Below are 22,969 nucleotides of genomic sequence, written 5' to 3'. Positions count from 1 at the left end.
GATGGACTGGTTGGATCTCCTTGCAGTCCAAGGGACTCTCAAGAGTCTTCTCCAGCACCACAGTTCAAAAGCAATAATATGGTCGTTAAGTGTCTTTTGGAAACTTCATTTTTTTATTGGCAGCACTGTATTCTACTTTATGGTCATATCATAATTTAACTATTGCCTCAAGTTGTATCCTTTTAAGGTTTTTGTGTTAGTCACTCAGTTGTGTCTGACTCTTTGTGACCCCATGGACTGTAGCTTGCCAGGCTGCTCTGTCCATGGGATTCTCCAGGCAAGAATACTAGAGTGGGTTGCCATTCCTTTCTCCTGAGGATCTTCCCTATCCAGGGATTGAACCGGGGTCTCCTATGTTGCATTCAGATTCTTCACCCATCTGAGCCATCAGGGAAGCCTTTTAAAGTTTATTCTAATCAAAATATAGTGAGGTAAAGATTAATATTCTTCTTTGTATGATAGAGAATTTCTACAAAAATATCATAATCAGAAATTAACTTTTGGCAACAGTCTCTTTGCTCTTTGGATATTTAGGTGATACCTCATCTGAGTCTAATAGATATGGCTAGTGCTTAAATATGCTCAACAGTGTTGATTTTCTCAATTTCTCATTTTGTTAGACATGAGTCACCTGTTTGAGCCTTTTTTTTTTTTGCTAATTGTATGTATGTAACTTTTAACAATACCCAGTAGCAAACATTTATTGAACTCTGTGTATTGACAAGTATTAGATATGGGAAATTACAGAGGTAAGTCAAATGAGGCCTCTGCTCTTCAAGAGATCTAATGTAGTGAGACAAAAATATGAGAAGACTATAAATGATAATCAAATTTAGTTTATTAATCAACTATTCTCTGATCTACAGTTCTGAATTAAAGGAAGGAAATTAGGCAGTAGAAATTACATATATATTTCTCCCCTTCTCTAGTGTTGGGAAAATAATACCATTGTGTTAAATATGTGCATTGATTATAAAATGCATCCCTATTTCACAAATGTTATGTATGTAAAGATATATATTTCAGGATTAAGAAATTATAATTTATATGTATGTCTCTGATATCTCTCAGATATATATCTACTTACCTATCACCTATCTAGGGTTCAGCTATTGATCCATATTTCTTTTCCTTTCATATTGTTTATGTGCATGCTAAGTCACTTCAGTCATGTCTGACTCTGTGACCCTAGGAACTGTAGCCTGCCAGGCTCCTCTGTCCATGGGATTTCCCAGGCAAGAATGCCGGAGTAGGTTGCCATGCTTCCAGAGGACCTTCCTGACTAGGGATTGAACCCACGTCTCTTACGTCTCCTGCATTGGCAGGCAGATTCTTTACCACTAGTGCCACCTGGGAAGCCCCTTATATTGCTTAAGAGAGTCTCTTATTCTAGGGCTATTTTCATGGTTCTTCCTCCTTCAAGTCACTTCTCCTCTTGCTCATTACTTCCAGATGAATATTCCCAATCCCCAATTCTCATCAGAATGTAGTAAAAACAAAGACTTTGCTGGTCCTGGGGCCACAGCTGATTCTGGGATTGGCAAGACACTTGATTTTTGTATTGGCTACAAACAAGACCAAGGTCCTGCTGGTAATACCTGAGACCCTGAAGAGATGATCATGGTGGCTGTCATTGGTCCTTTCCATTTCTGTGGTGGTTGTAACTGGATAGTCCCACAGATGAGCTATGGAGAAAAGCACACTGGATGTAGTATACCAGAGTCTGAGGCCCCTTTTTGTTTCCTATCTTGGTGTCTTCAATGAAGTCCCATATAGTCTTAGTCAGCTTTTGTAAATCAGGATAATAATTATTCTAGCTTCCTTTAAGACTATGGTAAAGAAGAAACCAGCTATGGATATGAAAGTTCTTTTAAAAGGATACATTGTTTCATGAATATATAGAAGTTAAATTTTATCAGTACTCTGCTACTTCAAGGTCTGGCTGAACACAAATCCTGAAATATGACTTCCAACCAACTTCCATGTCAAACAAACATCTGTGGAGGATACAATGAGACCCAGGAAGATGAACGTATAGGACATGTAGTTCTTTGCCTTGAGAGGGTCATCTTGTCTGCCTCCTCTCAAAGCAGGTCTCTGTGCCTTGCTTACCCCTTTGCAAGAGCTGTCATGGAACCAAATCTTTGAAAATTGATGGCAGGCTACAACAAGATTGGCTAGCTATATTATTCCTATTTGTGTTTGGGGGGGTGGGGACACGAGAGAGTGACTTGACTGTCAGATAAACATTCCGCACACCATTGCCTGGAATGGCAATTTATTGCTTTGCTATTTTTTTTTTTTTTGAATGAGAAAATTGAATTCCATAATACCTTCCGACTTCTAAACATTACCTTTTCCAGGCAGCACTTTGTTGTTTAGTCACTAAGTCATGTCTGACTCTTTACAACCCCATGGACTGCAGCATGCAAGACTTCCCTATTGTTCACTGTCTCCCGGAGCTTGTTCAGATTCAACTGAGTCAGTGATGCTGTCCAACCATCTCATCCTCTGCTGCCCCATCCTCCTTTTGCCTTCAATCTTTCCCAGCACCAGGTCTTTTCCAGTGAGTTGACTCTTTGCATCAGGTGGCCAAAGTATTGGATCTTCAGCTTCAGCATGAGTCCTTCCAATGAATATTCAGGGTTGATTTCCTTTAGGATTGACTGGTTTGATCTCCTTGCAGTGCAAGGAACTCTCTCAAGAGTCTTCTCCAGCACCATAGTTCAAAAACATCAGTTCTTTGGTGCTCAGTCATCTTTATGGTCCAACTCTCACATCTATACGTGACTACTGGAAAAACCATTCCTTTGATTATTCCTTTTATTATTACCACTGTTTTCTGACTTCTGGAGCTAGCTTAATTGTCTATTCTTTACATCAGATTGAACCTCTAAGGAAATCTCCTTTGTATCACAGTGGTCAGAAATGAGGGACTTCCAGGTGGTGCTAGTGGTAAAGAACTCACCTGCCAATGCAAGAGACATAAGAGACGTGGGTTTGATCCCTGGGTTGGGAAGATCTCCTGGAGGAGGGCATGGCAGCTCACTCCAGCATTCTTGCCTGGAGACTGCATACATGGTCAGAAATGAAAACCTGTCTCTACACAAGTTTTCTACATTGTCATTCAGTTTGTGTGACATGCAACTTCCATTCATCAATGTTCTCTTCTTGGACTGTGGAAACACTTTTTGGGTGAGGTTCTGGTGTATTTTCTGTAGTTGCACATATCTTATACAATCAGTGTGAAATAGGTTAGTGATATTTTTTGTAATACTGCATTTTCTTTAAAAATCAGTCACTTTATTCTCATTGAGTATGCAGTGTAATAGTGTATAGATTTCTTCTTTTCTTCTCATTTACTCAGCGTAATTATCTTACTTTTACGAATGTATGAAAGACAGTCTCAGATTTTATCACCAGCATTTTTCTCAAAGTCCTAGAGAGGTGTACACTACACAGTTGTTTTATATAAATATTTATCTATCTTAATTTCAGGCCTTTTCACAATTATTTTTATCAGTCTTTTCTTGCTTTCTGTTGAATGTAATCTTACAGTCAAATTATGGAGGAAAATAAAAAATTTATGATAGAGCTTGACTTTCTGTTTTCCCAGAACAAGGTGTTCATTGCAGTGCATTTTTCAAGGTTTCCTTTCTCCCAGGAACTCTGCCAGAAGACAGCATCCTGCTCCCAGACTCCTTTCTCTGCTGCACCCAGTCATTAGAAATCAGTGAAAACTCTGCAGTTGAAGGCCCATTAGCCTCACAGGGGCTGGCAGGAAATGAATTTGCTGTACATCTCCAGTGAAGGACAATGTGATTAAGGGCTGCAAAGCTACCAAATCTCAGAGTAAAGATTTTCAAGTTCTATTAACAGCATACCCTTAAGACACTTTCATTTCATTTTGATTCAGGGCTGGAAACCCAAGAAGCACAGGTAGAACACAATTGTGATTATTGAAAAAAACAATTAAATTCCATAAGTGAATCTCTACATTGAGTTAGCTGGAGAATAGATCTCTGGGTGTTTACTGTTCTTTAATGACCATAGTTGAGTCTGTTTTTAATTTTCAATGGTATTTCCTTTTCAAAAAGGCTGTTTGTTGGTAATGCCTTGAAAAACTACACTGCCAAATTTCTGACTTCCATTCCCATTGCCAGTGGTAACAAATAGTATTTTATATATTCTTTTAGAAATAATGAAAAGCATCTAAACTGTCTCAAAAGTAGAATTAGGTTCATATCCTTCAACACTGTAATGTGAATTTAAAAATGTAAAATTACTGTGAAAGAGACTGTCAACCATTTGTAAGATGTGACCCAGTTTGGATCCTGATTTGAAAAAAACTGTAAAAAACACACACACAAAAGAAAAATTCAACATTCTATTTCTTCTTCCAAGTACTGGCTGATTATGTGGGAATGTTCACTTTATAAAAATTCAGCAAGCTGTGTACTTATAAATGCTGCAAGACAAAATTTATTTATTTATGAGGCAAGCCAGGAAATTGAAGCAATGAGTAGATATTTGATAATATTAAGGAATTTTTAACTCTTAAAGTGTGATAATGGTATTTTTAGTTATATTTCTGGAAAGTCTTGTGTTTTAAAGATATGTGCTGTGATTCATGGAGTCGCAAAGAGTCGGACACGACTGAGCAACTGAACTGAACTGAACTGAATAAAGTATTAATGGATGAAATCTAGGATTCCCTTTAAAATAATCTAATGTATGTTTCTGGGAACAGGAATAGAAATGAAACATATTGGTCATGATTTGCTAATTTTAAAACAAAGTGATTGGTACATTTGGACTTATTGTACTAGTCACCTTGCTTTTGTTTATATTTAGATAGTTTTCCATAATAAGAAGTGAAAAATATTTTCATGAAATCGTACAGCTGTACGAAAAGCTGTAGAATATAATAGTAGGGTACAGAGCACAGCTGAGCATGGCCAAGCACAGCCGTTAGCACTACCGCCTTTGTTGGGTGCCATACCCCCACCCCCGCATCCTGTTAGTAGATAGGGGGTACCATGGGACTATTAGTGATCCTTACTGGTCCTACTCAGCCATTGGTTGGTAATGTGCCCCTCCCACAAGCAACCAACTGTCAACGAATGACCGTTAGTGGTCCTGCTCAGTCATTGGTTGGTGCCAGGCCCCTCCCACAAGCAACCACCTGTTAGTAAGTGACCGCTAGTGGTTCTGCTCAGCCATTGGTTGGTGCCAGGGCCCTCCTACAAGCAGCCAACTGTAAATGAGTGACCCTTAGTGGGACCATTCAGCAAACTGTTGGCAGAGTCGTGGTCCTCAGGCAGAGAGTGAGGTAAGAAGTGGATCTTGGGCTTCTCCATGGGGCCCTCCGGCTCATCAGGCCTCAGGTCAGCATGTGAGCTGGGGGGCCCAGGAACAGGCTGGGGGCTGTGTCCTGCAGGGCTCCAGAGCCCTTGCCAAAACTGCCCACTGGTCGGGCTGAGGCCTTGAGGTGGCAGTGAACTTCTCCCCGATCCCCACCTCTGTGAAGTAATGGCAGTGGCCCTCTGTCTGGGTCACAGTCTGTGGGGCCTGGCCCCTGCCATTGGTTGGCCTAAGGAGTCTAAGGGCCAGCTGGTTCCTGGGCATCTGGCCCCCTCAGTGGTGACAGCTGGGTATGGTCTAAGGGAGCTGCCAACTGAGATCTTTTTCTTCAGCCAGGACCTGGACCTCAGTGAGGGGGAAAGTTGTACCCAGGGACCTTACCTTCCTTGTTAGAACAGAGAATAACATTTGTTTGGTGGAGATTTAGGATAGCATCATTACCTGACAACACATGTACTTGTGTTTTGATAACAGTCATCCTTGTTTAGTTGCTAAGTCGTGTCTGTGAGACCCCATGGTCTGTAGCCCACAGGCTCCTTTGTCCATGGAATTCTCCAGGCAAGAATACTGGAGTGGGTTGCCATTTCCTTCTGTAGGGGATCTTCACTGACCCAGGGATTAAACCCACGTCACCTGAATTGTAGGCGGATTCTTTACTGCTGAACCACTGGAAACAGTAGTTGAATCTAATAGTGCTTACCCATGTGCCAGGTACTATTTAAGTGCTTAATACATAGTCAATTATTTGATCTTCATGTACTCTTGTGAGGTATGTTTTATTTTTATCCCCATTTTACAGATGAAGAAATTGGGTTAAATAACTTGTTTCGGGTCATAGATCTAAATAATGGTGGATTGACATGGGTTCTTGTGAACCCATGTGTATCCTCCTCCCAGCTTAAAGAAAAGAAAAAACTATTTAGCATAGTCAAACACCACGTACATATGAGGCTGAACCATATATGACATTGCTCTTTTTGTTGGTGAAAAATGATGGAACATTGGCAATATCATGTGGCTTAATCTGATTGTGCTCCTGCTCAGTCAGCTTAACTCCATATCTTGTCCCAATTACATCCTCCCCACTAATACTCAGGTGAGTAACTAACATCATTCTGATGCATTTCTTTGTACTCTTATTTCATATATATGTGTCCCTAACAGTAGATGGAATTGTCTCTCATGTTTTAAAAGTTCATATAAATGATATCATACCGTTAGTATTAATACCATTAGTAAATATAATATCGTTAGTAATAAGTATTATTATTTTTTATTTGGCTGCTGTTGCACAGCATGTGGGATCTTAGTTCCCTGACTAGGGTTCACACCTTTGTCTTCTGCATTGAAAGGGCAGAGTCTTAACCACTGGACCACTGGGAAAGTCCCTTGTTAGTGTTTTTGTAATTTGCATTTTACCCTCAACTTATGTTTAGAAGGTACATTTATGTTGATATATTTTATAAATATACTGTGGTATACTCTGGCATACTATACAATTGAAAATACATAAACTAAAGCTAAACTTCCCATTTTCACTTATTTTTCAATGTCGCTTATTCTTTGGTGTGCATTACATCATAGAAATATTAGTGTAGTGCATTCTTTTTTATTAGCTGCATAGTATCTATTCTTTGTATGGGGTAAACCAATTTATTTAACTAGCTCCCTAATGATAGACATTTAGATTGCTTCTGGTCTTTTGTTATGACAAGAACTGCCCCTACAAATGTATTTGGCATACTTGTATGATTTACGTTCAAAGGATGAATACGTATCAACAATGGCAAGTTAAAAACGTTACAATTAGTGGATAAAAATCCCACATTTAACTTCTTTTCCTTCTCGAACATATTTGATTGGGTTTTATTTGGTCCTCCCTGAAAATAGTCCAGATGGTTCTCACTGATTCTCATGACACTGTATTTCATTTGTTCTCACAGGAAAACATCCCCTCCTGCCCCCACCACATCTCTAGTGCAACTTTGAATGTGCATGGATCGACAAAGCAGATAATGTGGCTGAACTGGAAAATGTTTACTTAGTTTGATGCTGTGGCCAATAACATAAAAAAGAGAGAAAGAAGCAGAAATCCGAAGAAGGAGGAAGTTTTCACATAATAATATATTGTCATATAGAAATAACCTCAGTGTAGCTTTGGTGAAACAGCTGCTTACTCTTGAGAGAGATTCATCTTCAAGAGTCTAGGGGCTGTGGATGCAAATGATGGAAGGGTTTGTACATCTGGATTGTTGGTGGAAATATTTATCCTTTTTTACTGCTCCAGTCTCACATTTCTTTGGCCACCTCTCCTTGATCCCTAATATATCTTTCTGCTTAAGTCTGGATTATCAACAGCCTTTTTGTTGACCCTCAATGATTGAGGCTCTTGGAAGCAGTGACTCTTTCTCACATAAAACCTGTAAAGATACAGGGAAGCCTGAGTTCAATAATGACTGCTCGGCATACCAAGGTGAATCTTCTCTGCCAAGCTTCCATCGCCCTTATGCTATTGGTATACGCACTTGTAGAAAGAGATGAGGTGCTGGAATGACTGGAAAATAAGTCGTTAGTACTTGGTGTTGTTTTTTACTTCCAAGCTTTTCTCTTATTCCCATGTTAGCAATCCTTAGTGGTCAATGTTCCTGCATTGTAGGTGAATTTTTAGTTGAAATTATCTTGGAAAACTAGATGCTTTTCTTTTTTCTTTGAATATGAAAGCTTATTTTGTAAAAGGTTTCAGTTGCCCTCACTTAAGAGAGAGTCAAAGAAGATGTTTCAATTAAAGAATTATGGCTAAATTTAAAAAAAAATTAAAAGCATACAACTAGACACAAGAAAGAACATTTTAACATCTTAGAGGGCTTCCCTGGTGGCTCAGATGGTAAAGAATCTGCCTGCAATGCAGGAGACCTGGGTTCGATCCCTGGATTGGGAAGATCCCCTGGAGAAGGAAATGGCTGTATTCTTACCTGGAGTATTCCATGGACAGAGGAACCTGGTGGGCTACAGTTCATGTGGTAGCAAAGAGTAGGACACGACTGAGCAACTAACACTATCACTTTCACATGCCTTTAAACTTTCTTACTACTTATGCTTTGCTTTAAAAATACTTATAAAGCAGACCCAGCATTACTAGCAACTCCAATACTTTGGGCCACCTGATACGAAGAACTGACTCATTTGAAAAGACCCTGATATTGGGAAAGATTGAAGGCGGGAGGAGAGTGGGACAATAGAGGATGAGATGGTTGGAAGGCATCATCAACTCAATGGACATGAGTTTGAGTGAACTCCGGGAGTTGGTGATGGACAGGGAGGCCTGATGTGCTGCAGTCCATGGGGTCACAGAGTCGGACACGACTGAGTGACTGAACTGAACTGAACTGATGATGTATGACGTGGACCATCTTTTCAGATGCTTATTTGCTATCTGTATACCTTCTTTGGTGAGGTGTCTGGTAAGGGCTTTGGCACATTTTTTAATCTGGTTGTTTTGTTACTATTGAGTTTTAAGAGTTCTTTGTACATTTTGGATAACAGTCCTTTTTCAGCTATGTCTTTTGCAAATGTTTTTTTCTCTTGACAGTGTCTTTTGCAGAGCAGATGTTTTAATTTTAATGAAGTCCAGCTTATCAATTAACTTTTTTATGGATCATGACTTTGTTGTTATTGTTCCCAAGGTCAGCTGGGAATTTATCTCCTAGATTTATAGTTCTTGTATTTTACGTCTAGGCTTGTGATCCATTTTTAGTTACCTTTAAAATGAAGAGTGTAAGGGCTTTGTCTAGATTCATTTTTTTCTTTTTCTTTTTACATATGGTTGCTCAGTTATTCCAGCACCATTTGTTGAAGAGACTACCTTTGTTGCATTGTTTTGCCTTTGCTCTTCTGTCAAAGATCAGTTGGTTATATTTATGGGAATTTATTTTTGTCAACTCTGTTCTGCTCTGTTGATCTATTTGTGTATTCTTTCACCAATACTGTGCTGTCTGGATTATGGCCACCTTATTGCAAATCTTGAGGCTGTGTAGGATCAGTCCTTCAGTTTTGTTATTCTCTTTCAATATTGTGTTGGCTGTTCTGGGTCTTTTGCCTCTGCACACAAACTTTAGAATCAGTTTGTCAATATCTATAAAATAACTTGCTACGATCCTGTTTAGAATTGCATTGGATCAATAGACCAAGCTGGGAAGAACTGACATCTTGACAGTATTGTCTTCCTATCCAGGAAGATGAGTATCTTGATTTCATTCATCAGAGTATTATTTATATAGATCTTATACATATTTTGTTAGATTTATACTACCTAAATATTTCTTTTATTTTTGATGAAATGCAAATTTTATTGTGTTTTTAATTTCAAATTCCACTTGTTCATGGTTGGTATATTGAAAGAATTAGCTTTTATATATTAATCTTGTATCATGGAACCTTGCTATAATTGCTTATTGGTTTCAGGAGTTTGTTTGTTTGATCCTTTTGGACTTTCTACATAGATGATCACATCTCTGCAAATAGTTTTGTGTCTTCTTTCCCAGTGTGCCCTTGTGTATCTTCTCTTTCCTTTTCTTGCCTTACTGCATTAGCAAGGACTTCCATTATGATGTTGCAAAGAGGTGGTGAGAGGGAATGTCCTTTCCTTATACCTGATCAGATTGGGAGATGCACATCTTTTTTGTGTGTGAAAAAAGAAAAGGTTTAGAGAGCATCTGCTTATTATGTCAGCACACTGCTGGGTATTTAAATACCTTTGGTTATCTGTTACACATAGGTATAAAATCAAATATTGCTATTTATGGTACTCAAGTCACACTTGCAAATTAATTTATTTCAGTCTCAACTGATAGGCACTCTTGTTTTTTTAAAGTTTTGTCAACTGTGCAATGGCAAAATGAAAGTAAGATTCAGTTCAGTTCAGTTCAGTCGCTCAGTGGTGTCTGACTCTTTGCGACCCCATGAATTGCAGCACGCCAGGCCTCCCTGTCCATCACCAACTCCCGGAGTTCACTCAGATTCATGTCCATCGAGTCAGTGATGCCATCAAGCCATCTCATCCTCTGTCGTCCCCTTCTTCTCCTGCCCCCAATCCCTCCTAGCATTAGAGTCTTTTCCAATGAGTCAACTCTTCGCATGAGGTGGCCAAAGTACTGGAGTTTCAGCTTTAGCATCATTCCTTCCAAAGAAATCCCAGGGCTGATCTCCTTCAGAATGGACTGGTTGGATCTCCTTGCAGTCCAAGGGACTCTCAAGAGTCTTCTCCAACACCACACTTCAAAAGCATCAATTCTTCGGCGCTCAGCCTTTTTCACAGTCCAGCTCTCACATCCATACATGACTACTGGAAAAACCATAGCCTTGACTAGACGGACCTTAGTCGACAAAGTAATTACATTAGGCGAAAAAAAAGAAGGAAAAATATAGCTAGTGTTCAAGGATCTTCACAAGTGAAGACCGTAATCTACTGAATTTACTTTTTGCTGTCCCCTGGATAAACCATTCTTTAGGGTAGACCTGTGTTTTCACTATTCCTAAAATATATCACACTAGGCTTTTTATTGTTGTTGTAAGGAAGAAGTTCATTAAGGTAATCTTAATGAATATAATGTAATGAATATAAACACCTTAAGATATAGGGGTTTATTGTAAATGCTAAGGACCTAGACTTTGTTTTCTGGTGTCTTTCTGGGTGACTCCTCTCTTCTTTGCTTCCCCCTGTTCAATCTTCTCTGCATTCTCCTTAGGAATTCTGGAGGGAGTAGTCTGATTGGACTAATTTCCATTGTCTCAAAAGGAAGATGATGATTGGAGACCAAGGAAGTGGAGAAAGGCCTAGAGAGGAATAACTTTTTCGAGAGGCTGTAAGAATGCAAAAATAAAAATATTTACATTTATTAAATTTGGAGTTGAATTTATTCTGGGCTTAGGAGTGTGGGAAGAAGCAACATGGCCTATAAGGACAATAAGGACAACATAGATTAATGAATTCTTCGGATCTTACCAGTGATTTACTCAGGTATATGGTTTGTATTCCCTATCTCCCTTATATGCTAGTAAATCTGTGCTTTAAAGTTTTGGACTCAGAGGGAGAGGGAGAGGGTGGGATGATTTGGGAGAATGGCATTGAAACATGTATACTATCATGTAAGAATCGAATCGCCAGTCTATGTCCGATGCAGGATACAGCATGCTTGGGGCTGGTGCACGGGGATGACCCAGAGGGATGTTGTGGGGATGGAGGTGGGAGAGGGGGGTTTCATGTTTGGGATCGCATGTACACCCGTGGTGGATTCCTGTCAATGTATGGCAAAACCAATACAGGATTGTAAAGCAAAATAAAGTAAAAATAAAAATAAAAAAAATTAAACTATTATTGTTGTTATGCAGTTGCTAAATCATGTCTGACTGTTTGTAATAATTGACTTATAGTATTGTGTTCATTTCAAGTGTACAGCAAAGTGGTTTGGTTATACATATATATGTATATGTTTATATTCTTTTAAATTTTTTCCATTATAGTTTATTATAAGATATTGACTATGGTTCCCTGTGCTGTATAGGAAATCCTTCTTATTTATTTTATAAGTGGTGGTTTGTATCTGCTAATCCCATACTCCCAGTTTATCCCTTCCTTCTTTCCTTCTCTTTTGGTAGCTGTAAGTTTGTTTTCTGTCTGTGAGTCTGCTTTTGTTTGGTAAATAAGTTTGTACTGTTTTTTAAGAGTCCACATATAAGTAATATATGATATTTGTCTTTCTCTCTGACTTACTTCACTTAGTATGATAATCTATACGCCCATCCCCATTGCTGTAAAGGCATTAGTAAATCTGTGCTTTTGATCTCTGTGTTGTGGATCACAGCAGTTTCAAAGTAATTTTTTTTGCAATTCAGGTGTGACATATTTAGAAGAAAAGCACAATAGAATAAGAGAAAAAGAAAAAAAATTGGTGGGAGAGGACATAAACCAAAAGGGTCCAGGACTTGAGGACAGAAATCTCCCTCTCTTTGATCTTTGGAAGAAGCCAGAGAGTTACCCAAGATGGTGACTGCAGGGGGTTCACTGAGAAGTTCCCCAGCCCCCGCAGGACTATGCTTATATGCTCTTCTAATATAGTAGAGGTAGTGTACAAAGCTGTGCATTGGGCTCCCTGGTTTATCCCTATGGAAAAAAGAGAATGAGTAAGAGAAAACTCATTTAGACATTTTGGACATAAGAAAGGTGATAAAAAAAATTAGTGAATTTTGCTGGTGAGAAGGAATGAATAAATTGTTTGTCCACAGTGACTTTGCGGTAAGTAGAAATAATTATTCTCAATGATGTGCTTAAGTCTCAGGTCTCCAACCAGTTGATCTTGAAGTCTATCTTCTGATTTCTGAGTCAGCTGACTCGATTTCCAGCAGAATGAGGGGGCGCTTATAGAAGGTTTTTCTTTTTAGACAGGTGGTCTCGTTGACTGTTGCCTTCTTAAGGGTTTTTAGTGGTTTTTAGAAAGTAGCTTTTCCTCAGGAAAATGTAGGACTAATTTATCAAAGTATCATGCCTCTGTATTACTCATATTTATAGCGTATTTCTAGCTTCCACATTTTAAAGAGAGTCTTGGTAAATTAGAACATGTCTAAGTAAGAGCCCAAGGATATGGAAGATTGTTAAAATATTGGGAACTCTTCATGTAATCTCTTCTTTTAATTGTGAAGATGGATTCAATTTATTTCATGGAGTCCCAGAGGTTTGGATTATTGGGTGGAAGCTGCAGAAAGCAGGTTTCTGCTTAAAATAGGAAATTTCCAACACTTAGAATTATTTGAGAGTGGAATTAACCACCTTGTGAAGCATGATGTATTATTAGTCAGCTGCCAAAACAAAATTCCATGCCCTAGGTGGCTTAAACAAGAGAAATTTATTTTCTCACAGGGCTGGAGGCTGGAACTCTTAGGTCAGGGTTCTGGCTGATTCAGTTTCTAGTGAGATCTCTTTTTCTGGTTTGCAGGTGGCTGCCTTCTCATTATGGACTGTCCTCTTATGGTCTTTCCTCAGTACATGGAGGGAGAAGGAGAGAGAACGAGCGAGTGGTCTGGTGTCTCCTCTTGTGAGGACACGAATCCTTTTCCGATCAGGCCGCCTTTGGCCTCATTTAATCTTAATTACTTCCTTACCAGCTTCATCTCCAAATACAGCCGCATTGGAGTTAAGGCTGTAGCAAATGGATTTTGAGGGGACACAAATAAGGAGAAGCCTGTGTTTGGAGTGTTTAAATAGGAACTGGTTGCCATCTGTCAGGAAAGTTTTAGAGGAAATCCTTGAACTAGGAGAGTCTTGCAGATGCTCTCAGTTTTCTGAAGGAACAAGGTCAAGCTGTCAACTTTTGAAGGCAGGTGTATATTGGGGCACACATTTGAAAAAAAAAATTTTTGATTTTATTCTGGAAGTCTTAGGAGCCAAAATGACAGATTTTGGAAAATCAAGGTAGAAATAAAGAAAACCTCTAACCTCTAGAGCTGCCTGTACATAGTTAGATTTGAGAATTGAAAACATTAAAATCTCCCTAGATGGAATTTCGGAATATCTTAATCTTCATAAATAACAGAAATAAAGGGAACGTATATGTATTTGTGATGTTATTGGTTCTTTAAAGGAAAAATTTATAATAACTTTTAAATATGTTGTGTAATTCCTGGATGTTGATAACTACGCTTTGACATCAGTTACTTTTATTATTATTATCTTGGCTGGGCTGGATCCTGGTTGCTGGGTGCCGACCTTCTCTAGTTGTGGCAAGCAGGGGCCCCTCTCTAGTTGCAGTGCACTGGCTTCTCCTCATCGCAGTGGTTTCTCTTGTTGCAGGGCATGAGCTCTAGGGCATCTGGGCTCCAGGACTAGTGGCATGTGAGCTCAGTAGCTGCAGCTCGAAGGCTCTAGAGCACAGGCTCAGTAGTTGTAGCGCATGGGCTCAGTTGCCTATGGCATGGGGCATCCTCCTGGACCAGGGATTGAACCTGTGACCCCTGTATTGGCAGGCAGACTCTCAACAACTGGACCACCAGGAAAGGCTGATAACTACTCTTTGAGAACATAAACCTCATTTAATTTTATTCTTCAACATGTTCCAACAGAATTCCTGATTCAATAGGCAATGAGGTAAATTTTACATCTGTTAGGATATCAGAATTGAACCTAATACAACTAAACATTTGAATGATTTGAAAACATTCTTATATAGGTCATATCTCCTTGGAACTTGAACTCTTTCTTTTTTTATTTTTTAAATTATCAAAATATGGTACATTTACAGGAGACTTAGAAAATACAAAATAAAATTACATGTAGTTCCATTGTATATCACAATTATTTTTTAAGTAGATAAATTAAGATTTTGGTTGGAGTTTCAATATCAAGCTGTATAAAATTAATAGAATGAGTATACAGAAAAGTAGAAGGATATAGTATACTTGAAAAGCACTATGAACCAATTCAACATAATTAAGGTTTACACAATTTTCACATAATAGGATACAAATTCTATTCAAGCAACTTAAATTCTTTTAGCATGAAAAATAGATGTTGGAAAAAAAAATAGATGTTGGTTTGCATTGTTCAGTGTTGTTGATGACTATAGAATGGTTACTAAGAGGACAGTCATCATCTTAGGTCTTTGATATTTACTCGGGGTCTCACAATTTTTTTTTACTTATTGAATTTTTTGGGCATGCTGGGTGACATGCAGGATACCAGTTTCCTCACCAGGGGTCAACTCCGTGCCCCCTGCAGTAGAAGAGTGGATTCTCAATCACTGGACCACGAGAGAAGTCCCACAAGAATATATACTTTATCCTAACTGCAGCATAATAAATATTTGTTCTGCTACAAGATGTTAGAAAAACATAGATGCTGCTGCTGCTGCTAAGTCGCTTCAGTCGTGTCCGACTCTGTGCAACCCCATAGATGGCAGCCCACCAGGCTCCCCTGTCCCTGGGATTCTCCAGGCAAGAACACTGGAGTGGGTTGCCATTTCCTTCTCCAATGCGTGAAAGTGAAAAGTGAAAGTGAAAGTGAAGTTGTTCAGTCGTGTTTGACTCTTAGCAACCCCATGGACTGCAGCCTTCCAGGCTCCTCCGTCCATGGGATCCTCCAGGCAAGAGTACTGGAGTGGGGTGCCATGCTACACATCATAATTGTCTATCTTCCGTGCTTAGTTGATTTGCTACTTTTTAGAAACATGGAGAAATGACAGGCCAAAAGGAGAGAAATAGAAAAGTTTTGTCCTGAAAAAAAGGAGAATGTGAATTTTATTTGCATAGCATCCTATTCTTTTGTTTTTGTTTTAGTATATATTTGATACATGCTTATTATAGAAAGCTTGAAAAAGTGCATTATTTTTAAACTTACCATCTGTTACCTTGAAACTAGACTTTTCTGGGGATAACATGAACTCATCATCCCTTTTGATCTAAAATTATAAAATAAAACCACTACAATGTGGTTTACTTTAAAAAGAACTTCAATTTTTAGAATTAAGGACCGAAAAGTATTAAACGTATAAGAAAATCTTCAAATTATTTTTTTATCTTTTGATGCCATTCTTTAAATTATTTTGCCCCCCAAATTAAAATGTCACAAATGAGCCAAAAGTTGAGATAGGTTATCAAGATTATTGATATCAAAGGCTGAAATATTATTTAAATTTTGCTCAAATAATATAATTATAGGCATTTTGTTATACAATAATGGCTTAGAAAGGTAGTTATAAGGAAAGTAGTTTTATCATTATTATTTACCCTTAAAACCCTTTTTATCTCATCATGCAATTAATTATTCAAAATTAGATAGGACTTATTTTGTGTTTTGGTTTATCACAGTGCTGAATAACCAAATCATAGAAACTCAAAGACTGGACTATCCTTAGAGACGGTTTTGGTCAATTTTTATCTTTCATAAATGAGAAAACTAAAGCTCAGATAGAAATGAGATAATTTCCTTCATTGAGTAACTACCAGCTCCCCCTTTCCCACCAGCCCCATTGCATTTCATCACATTTCATTTGTGGGTTTATGGCATAATGAAATGAACTGTTAATTTCCCCCATGTCGATCCAGTGTGTTGGAAGACATATTAACAGTACAAGAGACCCTGAAGTGATTCTGTGACAACAGTGGATTTCATTTTAAGACAAGCCATAAAAGGTCATGAAAATCCTTTGGAAAGTTTTCATGCAGTTAATAGCTTATTTGTGTAGATTTCTAACTCAGAAGTCTTATAAAATCAATTGCTGTGTAATAAGATTTCATTTATAAGAATTTGATATATTTAATGCAGTATTTTGATAGACAAGTCCCCTGTTGTCTGGAAGAGGAACTGGTTATTTACTGGAAGATACTCAATTGGTTGAATGATTAATAAAAACAGAGTGTATAGTTATCTTACTTATTTATCGCTTTGGTTATCTGTAGCCAATAAAATCAATCCCTTAACAAATACTCCAGAAAATGCAATTAAAGTATTATTAACTCTACACAGTCTTGAATGCTTGTAGGGGAGTACAGTATACAGCTTGCATATAAACCTAGTGATTTTCAGGCATCAGGTTTAATTTCTTAAATCAATTTGAGGCAGGGCTGTTTTCCTTTTGAGCCATGGGAGGTACTGAATGCAGAGATAAGAAGCACTTTCTTCTGTTGCCTGTAATTATTCTTGTTGGGAATCAATTTTTAAGTGCTTTCATCAAAGAACAAACTTGCTGCCAAGAGCCTTATTTGCTGGACAACATAAAAGTTTAGGTATAGATTTTTGTTTCCAGGGTAACATCAGTTCAGTTCAGTTGCTCAGTCATGCCCAACTCTGTGACCCCATGAACTGCAGCACACTAGCCCTTCCTGTCCATCACCAACTCCCGGAGTTCACTCAAACTCACGTCCATTGAGTCGGTGATGCCGTCCAACCATCTCATCCTCTGTTGTCCCCTTCTCCTCCTGCCCTATATCTTTCTCAGCATCAGGGTCTTTTCAAATGAGTCAGCTCTTTGCATCAGGCAGCCAAAGTATTGGAGTTCCTGCTTCAACATCAGTTCTTCCAATGAATATTCAGGACTGATTTCCTTTAGGATGGACTGGTTGGATCTGCTTGCAGTCCAAGGGACTCTCAAGAGTCTTTTCCAGGGACTTCCCTGGTGGTCCAGTGGTTGAGACTCCATGCTGCCAATGCAGGGAGTGAGGGGTTTGATCCCTGGTCAGGGATCTAAGATCCCACATGCCATGAAATATGCCCCGCTGCCCCCACCCCCCCAAAAAAAAGATTCTTTTCCAACACCATGGTTCAAAAGCATCAATGCTTTGGTGCTCAGCTTTCTTCATAGTCCAACTCTCACATGCATACATGACTACTGGAAAAACCATAGCCTTGACGAGATGGACCTTTGTGGACAAAGTAATATCTCTGCTTTTTAATATACTGTCTAGGTTGGTCATAACTTTTCTTCCAAGGAGTAAGCTGCTTTTAATTTCATGACTGCAGTCACCATCTGCAGTGATTTTGAAGTCCCCCCGAATAAAGTCTGCCACTGTTTCCACTGTTTCTCCATCTATTTCCCATGAAGTGATGGGACTGGATGCCATGATCTCTTTGTTTTCTGAATGTTGAGCTTTAAGCCAACTTTTTCACTCTCCTCTTTCACTTTAATCAAGAGGCTCTTTAGTTCTTCTTTGCTTTCTGCCATAATGGTGGTGTCATCTGTGTATCTGAGGTTATTGATATTTCTCCCGGCAATCTTGATTCCAGCTTGTGCTTCATCCAGCCCAATGTTTCTCATGATGTACTCTGCATATAAGTTAAATAATCAGGGTGACAATATACAGCTTTGATGTACTCCATTCCTGATCTGGAACCAGTCTGTTGTTCCATGTCCAGTTCTAGCTGTTGCTTCTTGACCTGCATACAGGTTTCTCAAGAGGCAGGTCAGGTGGTCTGTAGTCCCATTTCTTTCAGAATTTTCCAGTTTGTTGTGATCCACACAGTCAAAGGTTTTGGCATAGTCAATAAAGCAGAAATAGATGTTTTTCTGGAACTCTCTTGCTTTTTCCATGATCCAGCAGATGTTGGCAATTTGATCTCTGGTTCCTCTGCCTTTTCTAAAACCAGCTTGAACATCTGGAAGTTCATGGTTCACATATTGCTGAAGGCTTTGGAGAATTTTGAGCATTACTTCACTAGCATGTGTGATGAGTGCAATTGTGCGATAGTTTGAGGATTCTTTGGCATTGCCTTTCTTTGAGATTGGAATGAAAACTGACCTTTTCCATTCCTGTGGCCACTGCTGAGTTTTCCAAATTTGCTGGCATATTGAGTGCAGCACTTTCACAGCATCATCTTTTAGGATTTGAAACAGCTCAACTGGAATTCCATCACCTCCACTAGCTTTGTTTGTAGTGATGCTTTCTAAGGCCCACTTGACTTCACGTTCTAGGATGTCTGGCTCTAGGTGAGTGATCACACCATTGTGATTATCTGGGTCATGAAGATCTTTTTTGTACAGTTTTTCTGTGTATTCTTGTCACCTCTTCTTAATATCTTCTGCTTCTGTTAGGTCCATACCATTTCTGTCCTTTATCAAGCCCATCTTTGGATAAAATGTTCCCTTGGTATCTCTCATTTTCTTGAAGAGATCTTTAGTCTTTCCCATTCTATTGTTTTCCTCTATTTCTTAGCACTGATCACCTAGGAAGGCTTTCTTATCTCTCCTTGCTATTCTTTGGAACTCTGATTTCAAATGGGTATATCTTTCCTTTTCTGCTTTGCTTTTTGCTTCTCTTCTTTTCACAGCTATTTGTAAGACCTCCCCAGACAGCCATTTTGCTTTTTTGCATTTCTTTTCCATGAGGATGGTCTTGATCCCTGTCTCCTATACAATGTCACAAACCTGTGTTCATAGTTCATCAGGCACTCCATCAGATCTAGTCCCTTAAATCTATTTCTCACTTCCACTCTATAATCATAAGGGATTTGATTTAGGTTATATCTGAATGGTCTAGTGGTTTTCCCCACTTTCTTCAATTTAAGTTTGAATTTGGCAATAAGGTGTTCATGTTCTTAGCCATACTCTGCTCCCAGCCTTCTTTTTGCTGACTGTATACAGCTTCTCCATCTTTGGCTGCAAAGAATATAATCAATCTGATTTTGGTGTTGGCCCCTGGTGATGTCCATGTGTTGAGTCTTCTCTTGTGTTGTTTGAAGAGTGTTTGCTGTGACCAGTGCGTTCTCTTGGCAAAACTCTATTAGCCTTTGCTCTGCTTCATTCTGTACTCCAAGGCCACATTTGCCTGTTACTCCAGGTGTTCCTTGACTTCCTACTTTTGCATTCCAGTCTCCTATAATGAAAAGGACATTTTTTGAGGTGTTAGTTCTAAAAGGTCTTGTAGGTCTTCATAGAACTGTTCAACTTCAGCTTTTTCAGCATTATATGTTGGTGCATAGACTTGGATTACTGTGATATTGAATGGTTTGCCTTAGAAACCAATAGAGATCATTCTGTCATATTTGAGATTGCAACAAAGTACTGCATTTTGGACTCTTTTGTTACTATGATCACTACTCCATTTCTTCTAAGGAATTCCTGCCCACAGTAGTAGATATAATGGTCATCTAAGTTAAATTCATCCATTTCAGTCCATTTTAGTTTTTCTGATTCCTAGAATGTCAACATTCACTCTTGCCATCTCCTGTTTGACCACTTCCAATTTGCCTTGATTCATGGACCAAACATTCCATGTTCCTATGCAATATTGCTCTTTACAGCATCGGACCTTGCTTCTATCACCAGTCACATCCACAACTGGGTGTTGTTTTTGCTTTGGCTCCATCCCCTCATTCTTTCTGAAGTTATTTCTCCACTCATCTCTCCAGTAGCATATTGGGCACCTACCGACCTGGAGTGTTCATCTTTCAGTGTCCTATCTTTTTGCCTTTTCATACTGGTTTCTTTTTGCCTGTTCATACAGCGTAACATAACTCTTTCTAAAGAGGGAGCCAGTGGCAGAAATTGACTCCATAGGCAACTGTGAGACAGAACAACAAAATGATTCTGAGCTAAAAGAGTTAGAAAATAATTAGGTTTGAATCCTAGTCCTAGGACTTGCAAGCAAATGACTTTGGGAAATGCCAATTGCTCTAAGCCTTAATTTGGTCATCTATAAAATGAGGATAATAATATGTTCTTTATAAGAATCAAATGAAATAATGAATGTCAAGCACCAGTGGCAGTATCTGGTACGTGCTACAGGTCTTATTTCCCTCCCTGTTTCCCTGCAAATCCAATTTTACTTCCTTTGGATTCCTTTGGAGACTAAACTGCAGGATAACTGAGGTGGAGACAGAGAACAGTGGGCTACTACAGAAGCCATCTTTTCTCTGGAAACTGTGTGTGGGAAGGGGATTGGGATTCCCATTCTCCAGTGTGGCCCCTTCCTAACCCTTTCTCCATTTTCAGGCTGTGTAGATCCAGTTAATTCCACTTCTCCAAAGCCTCATCTCTGGTTATATTACTTAGAAACTTGACATCAGAATGAAGGCCTGCATTCCAGGGTAAAGTGATCCAAGATTTGTCCCAGTTGCTTATAGAATCCCAGTGCTTAAGGTTGGTTACTGTTATTCTTCATGGAAGATAGACAAGACTGCAGATGCTAAAGTAAGATAAATGTTAACAGGATCAGAAAAGGAAACTGGATTAATCTTTATTATTGTTATTTTTTGATTAATCTTTAAAACAATATGGGAAAATATATAATATAAACTTTACTATTTTAATGATTTTAAAGTAAGTGTAGAAGCTTAGTGACATTAAATACATTTGTAATGCAAGCATTACTTATATCCATATCTAGAACCTTCTTTTTTTGACTTTGCCATGCAGCTTGTTGGATCTCAATTCCTTGACCAGGGATTGAACCCAGGCTCTCAGCAGTGGAAGTACCCAGTCCTAATCACTGGGCTATCAGGGAATTCCCTCTAGAACATTTTTATTCTTCCCAAACTGAAAGTCTATACCCATTAAACAGTAAGTCCCTATCCCCAGCCCCTGGTCACCACTGTTCTACTTTCTATCTCTTTTGAGTATTCTAGATACTTCACAAGGGGAATCATACAGATTTGTGCTTTTGTGACTGGCTTATTCTGCTTACCATTATGTTTTCAAGGTTCAACCTGTATTGTAGCTTGTGTCAGAATTTTCTTCCTTTTTGTAGTTGAGTAATATTCTTTTATACACATACACACACACACACACACACACACACACACACCACGTTTAGCCATTCCTCTGTCAATGGTTACTTGGGTTGCTTCCATTTCTTGACTATTGTGAATAAACTTTTAAAGACATGAGTGTATAAATATCTGTTCAAGTCTCTGCTTTCAGTTCTTTTGAGTATATACCAAGAAGTAGAATTACTGGATTAAATGGTAGTTATGTTTATAATTTTTTGAGGAATCACCAAACTTTTCCATAGTGAGTATATTATTTTACATTCCCACCAGCAGTGCACAAGAGTTCCAGTTTCACTATATCCTTGCCGACACTTGTTCTTTTTTTTTTTTTTTTTTGGATAATGTAATCCTAATGAATGTGAAGTGGTAGATTAATTTTAAAGAAATGATGTATAATGCATAACCTGTCTAGGCTCCATGTATGTAATGAGTGCCTGTTAAATGAATGAGCAAGAATTTGCATTTCATATATGAAGTGAAATATCATTAGAAAATAATCCAGGATGTGTTACAGTACAACTTAATCATCTGTCCATTAATGAAATGGAATGTGTGCCATGCACTACATTAATCATTAGTTCATAGTTCAATAAAAAGTGAGCCAAGACAAATGTGGTTCTGATAGCTTGCAGTCGGATTTGTGATCTCCGATGAAGTAGATTTAGCTTTGGGACGAGGGACCAGACTTGATCACTCAAGTGCTTTTGTGTAGCAGAGTTTTACTAAAGTATAAAAAGCGACAGAGAAAGCTTCTGACGTAGTCATCAGAGGCGGGGTGCAGAGTGCCCCCCTCACTACTCTTATCAAGGCCTTATCAACTTTCATCAGACCTACTCCCACAACATACATCTTAAATTAACAAGATTAGAACTAACAATGGAAAGGTCTTTTGGCTCTAGAGTCTGTATTTTCCAAGCTACATTATTGGTAATGGTACCGTATTCTAGTTTTTGTGACACATGTATTTTCTTTTACAAATTAGTACATGTAGTATGTACATATACACCAGCTTCCCAAGTGGCTCAGTGGTAAAGAATCTGCCTGCCATTGCTGGAGATGCAGGAGACAAGGGTTACGTCCCTGAGTTGGGAAGATCCCTTGGAGAAGGAAGTCAACCCACTCCAGTATTCTTGCCTGGAAAATTCCATGGACAGAGGAGCCTGGCAGGACACAACTCATCATGTAGGCACACACACATACATACATACACACATGTATACATATATATGTATAAAGTGTATATGTATGCATGTATATATATATAATTTAGTTCATGGGATTCAAGCCCCTGGGGGTACTGGAAGTGAAATAGGCCCTAAAGGCTATAAAAGCATCCATTGTATGTAATGAGTTAAC

This window comes from Capricornis sumatraensis, chromosome 7 (assembly GCF_032405125.1).
Source record: "Capricornis sumatraensis isolate serow.1 chromosome 7, serow.2, whole genome shotgun sequence".
NCBI lineage: Eukaryota > Metazoa > Chordata > Mammalia > Artiodactyla > Bovidae > Capricornis > Capricornis sumatraensis.
This window is presented reverse-complemented; position numbering follows the sequence as displayed.